This window comes from Furipterus horrens, unplaced genomic scaffold, assembly GCF_987537825.1.
Source record: "Furipterus horrens unplaced genomic scaffold, mFurHor1.1.pri manual_scaffold_12, whole genome shotgun sequence".
NCBI classification, from domain to species: domain Eukaryota; kingdom Metazoa; phylum Chordata; class Mammalia; order Chiroptera; family Furipteridae; genus Furipterus; species Furipterus horrens.
This window is the reverse complement of record NW_028327182.1, coordinates 57,452,091-57,463,138: the sequence shown is the minus strand read 5'-3', so window position 1 is coordinate 57,463,138 and position 11,048 is coordinate 57,452,091.

The following is an 11,048-nucleotide window of genomic DNA, read 5'->3' as shown; positions in this document are numbered from 1 at the left end:
TGTTATACTTTATCAAATGCTTTTTCTGCATCTGTTGATATGAACATATGGTTTTTGTCTTTTGTTTATGTGGCATATTATGTTTATTGATTTGTGAATATTAAATCATCCTTGCATCCCTGCGATGCACCCCACTTGATCGTGGTATATGATCTTTTAATGTGTTGCTGGATTCGGTCTGCCAATATTTTGTTGAGGATTTTAGCATGTATGTTCATCAGCAATATTGGCCTGTAGTTTTCTTTCTTTGTTGTGTCTTGACCTGGTTTTGGAATTAGGGTAAAACTGGGTTCATAGAACGAGTTGGGAGTCTTCCCTCTTCCTGGGTTTTTGGGAATAATCTGAGAAGGATAGGAGTTAGTTTTTTCCTAAATATTTTGTAAAATTCACCTGTGAAACCATCTGGTCCAGGGCTTTTGTGTGCTGGGAGTTTGATTACTGCTTCAATTTCACTAGTTGTTATTCGTCTGTTTGGGCTTTCTTCTTCTTCTTGATTCAGTTTTGGAAGATTATATGTTCCCAGAACTTCGTCCATTTTATCTAGGTTGTCACATTTCTTGTGATACAGTTGTTGGTAATAATTTTTTACAATCCTTTGTATTTCCATGGTATTGGTTGTGATTTCTCCTTTTTCATTTCTGATTTTATTTATTTGGGTCCTCTCTCTTTTTTTCTTGATGAGCCTGGTTAAAGGCTTGTCGATTTTGTTTATCTTTTCAAAGAACCAGCTCCTACTTCTGTTGATCTTTTGAATTGTTTGTTTAGTCTCTATGTCATTTAATTCTGCTCTGACTTGATGGTTTCCTTTCTTCTACTCGCTTTTGACTTTGTTTGTTGTTGTTCCTCTAGTTCTTGTAGCTGTAGGGTTAGATTTTTTTTTTTAGAGATTTTTCTGTCCTTTTTAGGTAGGCTTGTATTGCTGTGAGCTTTCAGTACTGCTTTCGCTGTATCCCATAGGTTTTGGGTTGTTGTGTGTTCATTATCTGTTGCTGTACTCTGTGGACAGAGACGCTGAGATAATCTTGGCAAGCAGAATGATTTGACCAAAAACGGAAGGAGGGCTGTGGCTCGCTCAGGCCATCAGCAAAGAGTAAGAAGCCTTACCATCCTTTTATTAGGATTTCAAAAAATAGAATCAATAGCGTGTACGTGTACATTCCTTATGTGATTATGGAGCATCATGGCTTTTGCGGATAGGTTAGAGATTAAACTATTAGGCTTACAATACTAAACTACACTTTATCTATAAACTACAAAGTAAGGTAATAAGTGACAAGGGTTTGTTCCATCTCCAATATAGTCGCTAGGGGAAAGGAGACACTAATTTTCAAGCTTCTTTGTTCTTAGAGACTTGTAAACCAGCTCCCACGTATCGTGTGTGAGTAAGGGTCCAAGGGTCTGCACCACATTTGATGTTATCACTGTAGGAAAGGAGGCTTAGGTCTTCAGCCCTCTTCGTTCCCTAGATTCCGTGATTCAGCCACCAGGAGCTGCGTGCAGCTGCTGGTGCCAGCAAGACTCGTTTGCAAGTTCTTGCAAGCTGAGGTTACAAGACACCTGGGCGGGGGGCCTGCTTGCAGGTCCCCCGGAAGAGGGCTTGTGACTTTCACCTACAATTATCATTTGTTTCCAGAAACTTTTTGATTTCTTCCTTAATGTCATTGTTAACCCATTCATTATTTGATAGCATGTTATTCATTCTCCATAAGTTTGAATGTTTTTGAGTTTTTTCCTTTGGGTTGATTTCCAGTTTCAAGCCGTTGTGATCTGAGAAGATGCTTGATATAATTTCAGTTTTCTTGAATTCATTGAGGCTTGTTTTGTGTCCTACCTTGTGGTCTATCTTTGAAAATGTTCCATGTGCCCTTGAAAAGAATGCATATTTTGCTTCTTTGGGGTGAAAAGTTCTATATGTATCAACTAAGTCCATTTGATCTAGAGTGTTGTTCAATGCCTCAATCGTTTTGGTGTTTCTTTGCTTTGAAGATCTGTCCATTGTTGACAATGGCATGTTAAAGTCCCCTGCTATGAGTGTGTTCCTGTGTATATCCTTCCTGAAGTCTTTCAAAAATTTCCTTACATAGTCGTGGCTCCTATGTTGGGTGCATATATGTTTACAAGGGTTATATCTTCTTGATGGATTTTTCCCTTAAGTATTATGAAATGTCCTTCTTTGTCTCTTTTTATGGCCTTTGCTGTGAAATCTGTTTTGTTTGATATAATTATTGCTACCCCAGCTTTTTTTTAATGTCCATTTGCTTGAAATACTTTTTTCCATCCTTCACTTTCAGTCTGTGTAGATCTTTTGCTCTAAGGTGGGTGTCTTGTTGACAGCATATATGTGGGTCATGCTCTCTAGTCCTTTCAGCTTCCCTATGTCTTTTGATTGGTGCATTTAATCCAATTACATTTAAGGTTATTATCCATAGGTACTTATTCATTGTCATTTTCCCCATTTTGTCCTTGTGTTCTTCTCTGCCGTTCTCTGTGTCTTCATCTTCTTAAAGCAGACCCTTTAGCATCTCTTGGAATGCTGGTTTGGTGGAAATGTATTCTTTTAGCCTTTGTTTCTCTGGGAAACTCTTTATTTCACCTTCCATTTTGAATGAGAGCCTATCTGGGTTTAGTATTCTTCGTTGTAGGCCTTCATTTTTCATTGCTTAGAATATTTTTTGCCTTTCCCTTCTGGCTTGTAGTGTTTCTGTTGAGAAATTTGATGCTAGTCTTATTGGAGCTCCCTTGTATGTTGTTAGCTGTTTCTCTCTTGCTGCTTTTAGGATTCTCTCTTTGTCTTCGAATGTTGCCATTTTAGTTTTGATGTGTCTTGAAGTGGGTCTGTTGGAGTTCATCTTCTTTGGGACCCTCTGTGCATCTTGGACTTGCGTGACTGTTTCTCTCATCAATTTAGGAAAATTTTTTGTTATTAGTTTTTAAAACAGGTTTTCTATCCCTTGCTCCTCTTCTTCTCCTTCTGGAATTCCTATGATATGGATATTATTACGTTTCATGTTGTCCTGCAGCTCTCTTAAAACCTCTTCATTCTTTTTTAGTCTTTTCAATCTTTTTTCATTTTGTTGCACTCTCTGGGAATTGTTTTCTACGTTGTCCTCCAGCTCGCTGATCCGATTTTCTGCTTCCTCTAGCCTGCTTTTAATTCCTTCTACTGTGTTCTTCAATTCAGAAATTGTATTCTTCATTTCCTCCTGGCTTTTATTGATAGCTTTCATGTCCTTTTTCATGCTGATGTAATCTCGGTAAGTTCCTTGTAGTTTCCCTGGGGTTCTTTGTAATTTCCTTTGAGCTCACTTATCTCATTGAGCTTCTCTATAATCCATCTTTTGAATTCCATGTCTGATAGTTTGCTTCCTTCTATTTCATTTCACATTCTTTCTGGGGATTCTTCCTTTCCCTTTGATGGGGGATTGTTTCTCTGACTCCCCATTTTTTTTGACTGTTTTTGTTTGTTGCTGCTTCTTAGATTGATCTGCACTTCCTGGATCTGCCCCTGGTGGCGTCAGATCATGTACCAGTCTAGGCCTAGGCAGCCTTTTGGAGACTACCAGAAATTTACAGCCTTTGTCTCCTTTAGTTGTTACTCTATTTCCATGAATCATTTTTATTATCCTTTCCTTGGGCGGTGTGGACTGGAGTTGCATGTAGGAGTCTGGAGCGGGAAGCACTGGGGAGAGACACAGGGAAGCATATATTATTTTTAACGTACCCCTATTTTGTTCCTACCGATTATGCTTCTTAATCCCTGCACCATTTCCTCGCTTCTCCCCCTTTTCCTTCCCAGCTAATAACCCTCCAAATGATCCCTATACCTATAATTCTGTTCCTATTCTGATTTCCTTAGTTGGGTTTTTTTTTTTTAGGTTCAGTTGTTGATAGTTGTGAGTTTGTTGTCATTTTAGTGTTCATAATTTTGATCTTCTTTTTCTTAAGTAAGTCCCTTTGACATGTCATATAATAATGGCTTGGTGATAATGAATTCCTTTAGCTTTACCTTGTATGGGAAGCACTTCATCTGCCCTTCCATTCGAAATGATAGCTTTGCTGGATAGAGTAATCTTTGTTATAAGCCCTTGCTTTTCATCACCTTGAATACTTCTTGTTAGCCCCTTCTTGCCTGCAAAGTTTCTTTTGAGAAATCAACTGACAGTCTTACAGGTATCCCTTTGTAGGTAGCTCTCTGCCTTTCTCTTGCTGCTTTTAAGATTCTCTCTTTATCTTTCACCTTTGGCATTTTAATTATGGTGTGTCTTGGTGTGGTCCTTTTTGGATCTAGCTTGTTTGGGACTCTCTGTGTTTCCTGGACTTGTATGTTTACTTCCTTCACCAAATTTGGGAAGTTTTCCTTCATTATTTTCTCACATAAGATTTCAATTTCTTGCTCTACCTCTTCTCCTTCTGGTAGCCCTATGGTTCGGATGTTGGCACATTTAAAGTTGTACCAGACGTTTCTCAGTCTCTACTCATTTTTTCAATTCTTGTTTCCTAGTTGTGTAATGGTCGACTGTTTTTTTCTTTCCTATGTTCCAAATCATTGCTTTGAACCCCAGTTTCCTTCCCTTCACCACTGGTTTTGTGTGGACTTTTTTTCATTACATTTGGCTTACCTTTCACTTCTTCCCTTGTGCATTTGCCATACTTAAGCATATCTGTCAAGTCTGTGAGCATCTTTATCACCAGTGTTTTGAACTCTACATGTGTTAGGTTGGCTCTCTCCTCATTTGTTAGGTTAACTATCTCCTCATCACTTAGTTCTCCCACTGGAACCTTTATCCATTCCCTCTTTTGGGCCATAATTCTGTGTCTCCTCATCTTGACAGGCTCCTGTATTTGTTTGCCTCTGTGTCTTAGGTAGAGCTGTCACACCTGTTATGTTGTAAGGGGCAGAGCCATAGCTATTAGCCAGTACAGGGAAACCCATTTTACCACGTTGTGGTGCTGTGTGTGTCTGTAGCAGGGCTCTGAGAGGGAACAATGCCGCTTGCTCAGCACTCGCCCCTTTTCCTTGCACTTCTCCCTCTTCCATATGGGACTGGCATCTCTCTAGCTGTTGCCATGCCCATAGTTCCCAGAGTGGGTTGGTCTGCAGATGTTCTAGGACTGTGGGGTCCCTTTAAACAAGCAGGCTCTGCTGAGAGACCAGCAATTTCTTCCTTCGTCCCAACCCCCAATGGTTAGCGTAGTCAGCCACTGGGACCATGAGCTACACAGTCTGGTCTGGTGCTGTGATCACTCCCCAGGTGTCCCTTCCGACTTTTTAAAATGTGTGACTGCACTTTCTACCTGCCTGCTGCTGCCACTGCTGCTGCCACCATACCCCATCCTCTTCACCCCTCTTCACCCTCTCTGCCTGTCTGGATGAGTGTTTCTTTTTTTATATCTTTTTTATTGGACCTTCATGCAGCTGCAATTTCTGGAACTTCTGGTTGTCTGTAGTTTGAGGTAGTTGTATTCCTTCTTAGTTGTGGAGGGAGATGCAACGTGTCTGTCTAGGCCTCCATCTTGGCCAGAAGTCCATTTTTAGTTTTTTAAAGATTTTATTTATTCATTTTTATAGTGAGGGAAAGGGAAGGAAAGAGAGAGGGAGAGAAACATCAATGTGTGAGAATTACATCAATCGGTTGCCCTTTGCACATCCCCAACTGGAGACCTGGCCCACAACCCAGGCATGTGCCCTGACTGGGAATCAAACCAGTGACCTTTTGGTTTACAGGCCAGCACTCAATCCAGTAAGCTACACCATCCAGGGCAATAAATTTAATTTTAAATAAGGATATTAGCTGTGTGTATTTTATAGATACCCTTTATCAGATTGAGGAAGTTTTTTATTCCTAGTTTGATGAGAATTTCAATCATGATTTTGTTGGATTTTGTCAAATACATGCTCCTTATTTATTTAGATCTTCATAAGGTTTTTCTGTTTTAATCTGTTTATATGATGATTTATTGGTTGGTTTTCAAATATTAAACTACCTTACATTGCTGGGATGAAACATTCCATGGTAACGATATATTATCTTTTTTAATATATTGCTGGATTTGATTTGCTGCTATTTATGTAAGACTTTTACATCTATGTTCATAAGAGATAATAGTCAGTAGTCTTATTTTCTAGGAATGTCTTTTTTTATTTTTCTTTCTTTTTCCATGACTAGACCCTTTCCCTTCTGGAATGTGTATTTGGTTTTGTTATCAGATAATATTAGCCTCTTAAAAGGAGTTCCTTCCTATTTTGTGTGTAAAATTTTATTTAATAATTGTATCATTTCTTCCATAAATGTTTGGAAAAATTCACCAGCAAAGCCATTTACCTGGATTTGCAAGGGCTTTAACTATGAGTAAAAGTTCATAAATAGATGTACAGCTATTGAGGTGATTACTTTTTTCTTCTATAGTGAACTTTATTAGTTTGTGCATTTTAATAATTTTTCATTTTATGTAAGTTTTAAAATTTATTGGTATAAAATTATTTGCCATATTCCCTTATTATCCTTCTAAATATCTGTAACATATATATAGTGATGTTCCCTCTTTGATTTCTTATATTGTTATTAATATTTTGATCTCTTTTTTTTTTTTTTTTTGGTGGGAAGATCTATAAAAGTAGCAATCATTGTTCAATCATTCCCATCCATCACCCAGATTCATAAATTACCAAGGTTTTGCAACATATGTCTCATTAATTTTTTGATTTACTGAAGTATTTTAAAATATCAGACATTATGATATTTCATGAACCCTAGATACTTCTATATTCATCTCTTAACAAGTAAGGGTATTTTCTTATAGAATCATAATGACATTATTCATACCCAAAAACTTAACCTTGATTTTTCTGGTGTCATTGTTTACCTAGATATACCCATACGATGTTCCTGATTGTCTCAGAAATGACATTTTACAGTTGATATGTTCAAATCAGAATCCAAACAAGGTCTGCACATTACCCAGGTCTGTTAATACATCTTAGGTCTCTTAAGCTAGGGGTAATCAACATCACTTTTTTTATTTAAAAAATCTCCCATGGAATGCCCTTTTGTTTCCAGTTAGTATCATTTAACTCCTTCTTCTGTGATTGGAGGTTCTTCAATCTGAGAATGACTGTTATGACTTGGAGTCTTCTGTAGCCCTGGGAAATCTGCCTTCACTCTTATGCTCTGGGGGAGCATAGAAAGGGGTGGGCCACTTTATGAAGCCTTTGATCTCCCTCACCTCCAAATTCCTTTAAATTATTTGTAACATTAGAATTATCTTCCTCTTGTTCTCTATAGTTTCATGCTTATAAGACTTCTCGCAAAGGTGTTCTCTACTCTGTTACAATATGTGTTTTTAAAATTAAATGTGCATTTTACAAAAGTATAAGATATCATATAGCTGATGGATTTTCATAACAGGAACATACCCAGGCAACCAGCACGTGAATCAGGTGTCACATTCTTCCCAGTTAGTGTTTTCATCCCAGGGTATCCACTATTCTGACATCTGCAGCAGAGATCAGTTTAACTATTATTTACCTTCATATAAATACAATCATGTAATAGGCACTATTTTTGTCTGACCCCTTTCACTCAGCATCACTTGTGAGATTCATCCATGCTGTTTCATGTATTTCATTTGTTCTTGCTGTAGAATTTTTCCAGTGTAACACAGTTTATTAGGCCATTTTACTGTTGATAGACATTTGGGTTGCGTGTAGTTTTGTGCTATTACAGATGGTGCTGATCAGAATAATTTTATCTATGTTTTCCTGGTGAACCTCTGTTCACGTTTCTGTGGAGCATCTGCCTACAGTGGACCTGCTGGGTCATTTGGGAAAACATAGGCTCACCTTCAACTGATACTGCCAAACTGTCTTCCATTGGGGTTTGCATGAGATAATTTTTTTAATTATAAATTTTACCAAGTCACTTACCAGGCTTACGTAATACCCCATAATTATTGCCATCACACAGAGCTGAAATCCGAAGTCCCTAGTGACCTGGGCTCAGCCTTCCTCTTTCTCCTCTTCCCGAGTTCTCAGGCTCAAGCTCCAGCTTCCAGGTGTGCCCAGACCATCCTCTGCTCAGACCACCTTCTTCTTATCTGCTCACCCCCTGCCCTGTTTCTCCTAGAGGACTCTGATGCTCACATAGAACACAATACCCTGCTTCCCCATGCATGTCTCTCATCGGCCTCCTCACAGTGTGTCTTATCTTTTAATGTATTTAGCTACCCAATTAGACTGTAGCTTCTTAAAAACAAGGACTACTGTCTCATTTATTTTCATGTCCTTGGCAATTAGCATGATGCCCGGCCTATCATAGGTGCTCAAAAAATACTGAATGGGTAAATGAATGAATAATCTTTTCAACTAGCTTGGAAATACTGAACACTCAGCAGATAATAGTAACTGAATCTTGGTGGCTGGTGGACACTCCTTGCTTTACAAAAGCTTTAAATCTGGCTTTGGTCTTTAAAGTTCTAAAGACAAGGGCTTAAAGCACAGCCCCTCGCACAGGTGTGACAAGTGGGGAATAGCAATAGTACTTTCATATTGTACAATGGTTATCTTCTATGAAAGCCAGCGAGAACTTCAGTGTTTTCTACCACAAAGAACCCCTTGTGTTTTTCTTCTAGTTGACCGCAGTGTGCATTGGGGGAAGGGACATAGATTTTTGGATTGAGCTATTCCATTTAATAGCTGTGCTGTTTTAGTTAAATAACTCCTCTGAGCCTTGTTTTCCCATGTGTGAAATGGGACAATAACACCTGCCTTGCAGGGCTGCTAATGTATTGGTCCCCATACACTGAATTTTCTTCCTCTCTCTTGGAGAAATAGGTGAAATTAACAAACTGGGCACAAGCCAGTTTCTACCTGGCTCTCTCTGTGTCTTCCAAAGAGATCTGAGTGGGCCTGGGATGCATTTGCAGCTGGCCCTGCCCTGGTGTAGAGAAGGGGTGGGCCTTGCATCCTGGCTGGAGAGCAGGCTTGAGGACCAGGGACTTGCATGGAGGGAAGGACCAGGTGGCTTCAGTGCTTGCTCTCTCACACAGGGAGACACAGGTACTAGAAGCCACTCCTTTCCTTCTTGGGACAAGAGGTAGCCCACCTGGGCTATGCTGGTCTTTCCCCCTCGTGAGACAGGGACAAACTACCTGGAGAACTTCTTTATTCCAAGATGACAGCAGAGATAAAGTCTTTAACTCAAAAATAATTGGAATAATTATTATATTAAAACAATGCTGAGTCTGCATTTGAAGGGTCAGCTCCTTTGGGTCACTGGTAGGATCCTCCCCTCCCATCTAGGAAGGCCCTGGGGGTAGAGAGGACCTGGTCCTCCCCCCCGCCCCCCAAGATTTTATTTATTTATTTATTTTTAGAGAGGAAGGGAAGAAGAGGGAGAAAAACATTGATGTGCCAGAGGAACATCAATCAATTGCCTCTTGCACACTCCCAACTCGGGACCTGGCCCACAACCCAGGCACGTGCCCTGATTGCAATTGAACCTGCAGCTGTTTACAGTACCATGCCCAACCCACTGAGCCACACCAGTCAGAGCAGGACCTGGTTTATTAGCCCACTTTCCTCCTCTTCCCCTGAAGCATCTGCACCAGGTTCATGCTGGACAGCAGATCCTGGAGTCCTGTTTCTTGTAGGGGCATTCAAAGGACCAGTAAAGAGTTGCAGCTGTAAGGGGCTTCAAGTAGAACCGGTTAACTCTTAAATATTGGGTGATTTGTGAAGCATGGCCCTCTGGGGGTAGGGAGAGAATCGTTTTTTTCCTTTTTGTGGGGAATTCCTGAGATATTAATAAACTGTTAATACCAGCTTTTTATCATGGAAGAACACTGTAAACTTTTTAAAAGTTCCATAACAAAAAACAAAGCTAGTGTTCTTTTGTTTTGGAAATAAGCTTGAAAAGTGTTTAAACTGAACGTAGCAGCATCTATTTTCTGATAATTACAAAGCAGTCACAAGGGATTTTTATATTTTAACAGGGATTTTGCTTTCCCAGGATTTGACTGTGTGTTGGCTCTTAAGTGCTTTTTAAGAGCCAAGTAAAGACTACCCTGTGCTTTTAGTAATATTTAGGGTCCTGGGATCCAGCCCCAAACACTAGAGAAAACCCCAAGGAAGATTGGTGTGCTTGGCCTCCAAGCCTCTGGCTTCTGTCAGCTTCTCCCAGCTGTAATATTAAAGTGGGAATTGGGCGGAGTGGGACTAGTGTATAGAAGGGTTGGATTCAATTAGTTGAATGCATCCAGTTCCCTTGAAGCCCCTGGCACTCGAACACAACATGTTTTTCTAGTAGTTTTGGACTCAAAGACGTCTGACTACTGTCAGTAAAGTGACCAGCTGTGTTCAGTACTCATAGGAATGTGAGTAAATGGATTCACTTTAACGTAGTGTTTGAAAGTATGTTCAGTAATATGCCCTTAATTTCCTCTCCTACTCCCTTCCTACCTGTAATTCAGTTTTTACTTATCTCTCAGTTATTTTTATTGAGATTTATTTGGGGATAATTAGAAAAGCACTAAAAGGACTTGGATGCTTTGGCAACAGGTAATTAATATTTAAAAAAAAAAAACCCATCAGGCTTGATTTTGAGTTGTTTTTATTTTAAAAAGTCTTCTTTAAAAAAAATGTTTTAAAATGGGTGTGTGAACGTGTCCACCTGTGTGTATGTGTTGGAGTGATTCTTTTGTTGCACCAATGGAGGCAATTACCTTTTCTAGGTTTGCATTCCTCTTGCCTACCTGACTATCTCCAGGTAGCCAACATCTTTTTGGAAATTTTAAACTGATTTTTAGTAATATTCTTGGCAAAGAAAATCCTGAAGGTAAATCTGTTATTGCTACCAAAAGGATTGAGTCCTGAATTCAAGAACCCACTGGAAATGGAGTTTGGATTATTTCATTTTACTGGGCTGTAGCAGGCATTGGAGCTGGGTTAGGGGTCACCCATGCGGCTGGTTTTGGAGTAGTGCTCAGGATTCCTTTTGTGGTGTAGGTGGTGTTCTGGGACCTCTAGCAGTTGTATTTGGCCGTCAGTCCTC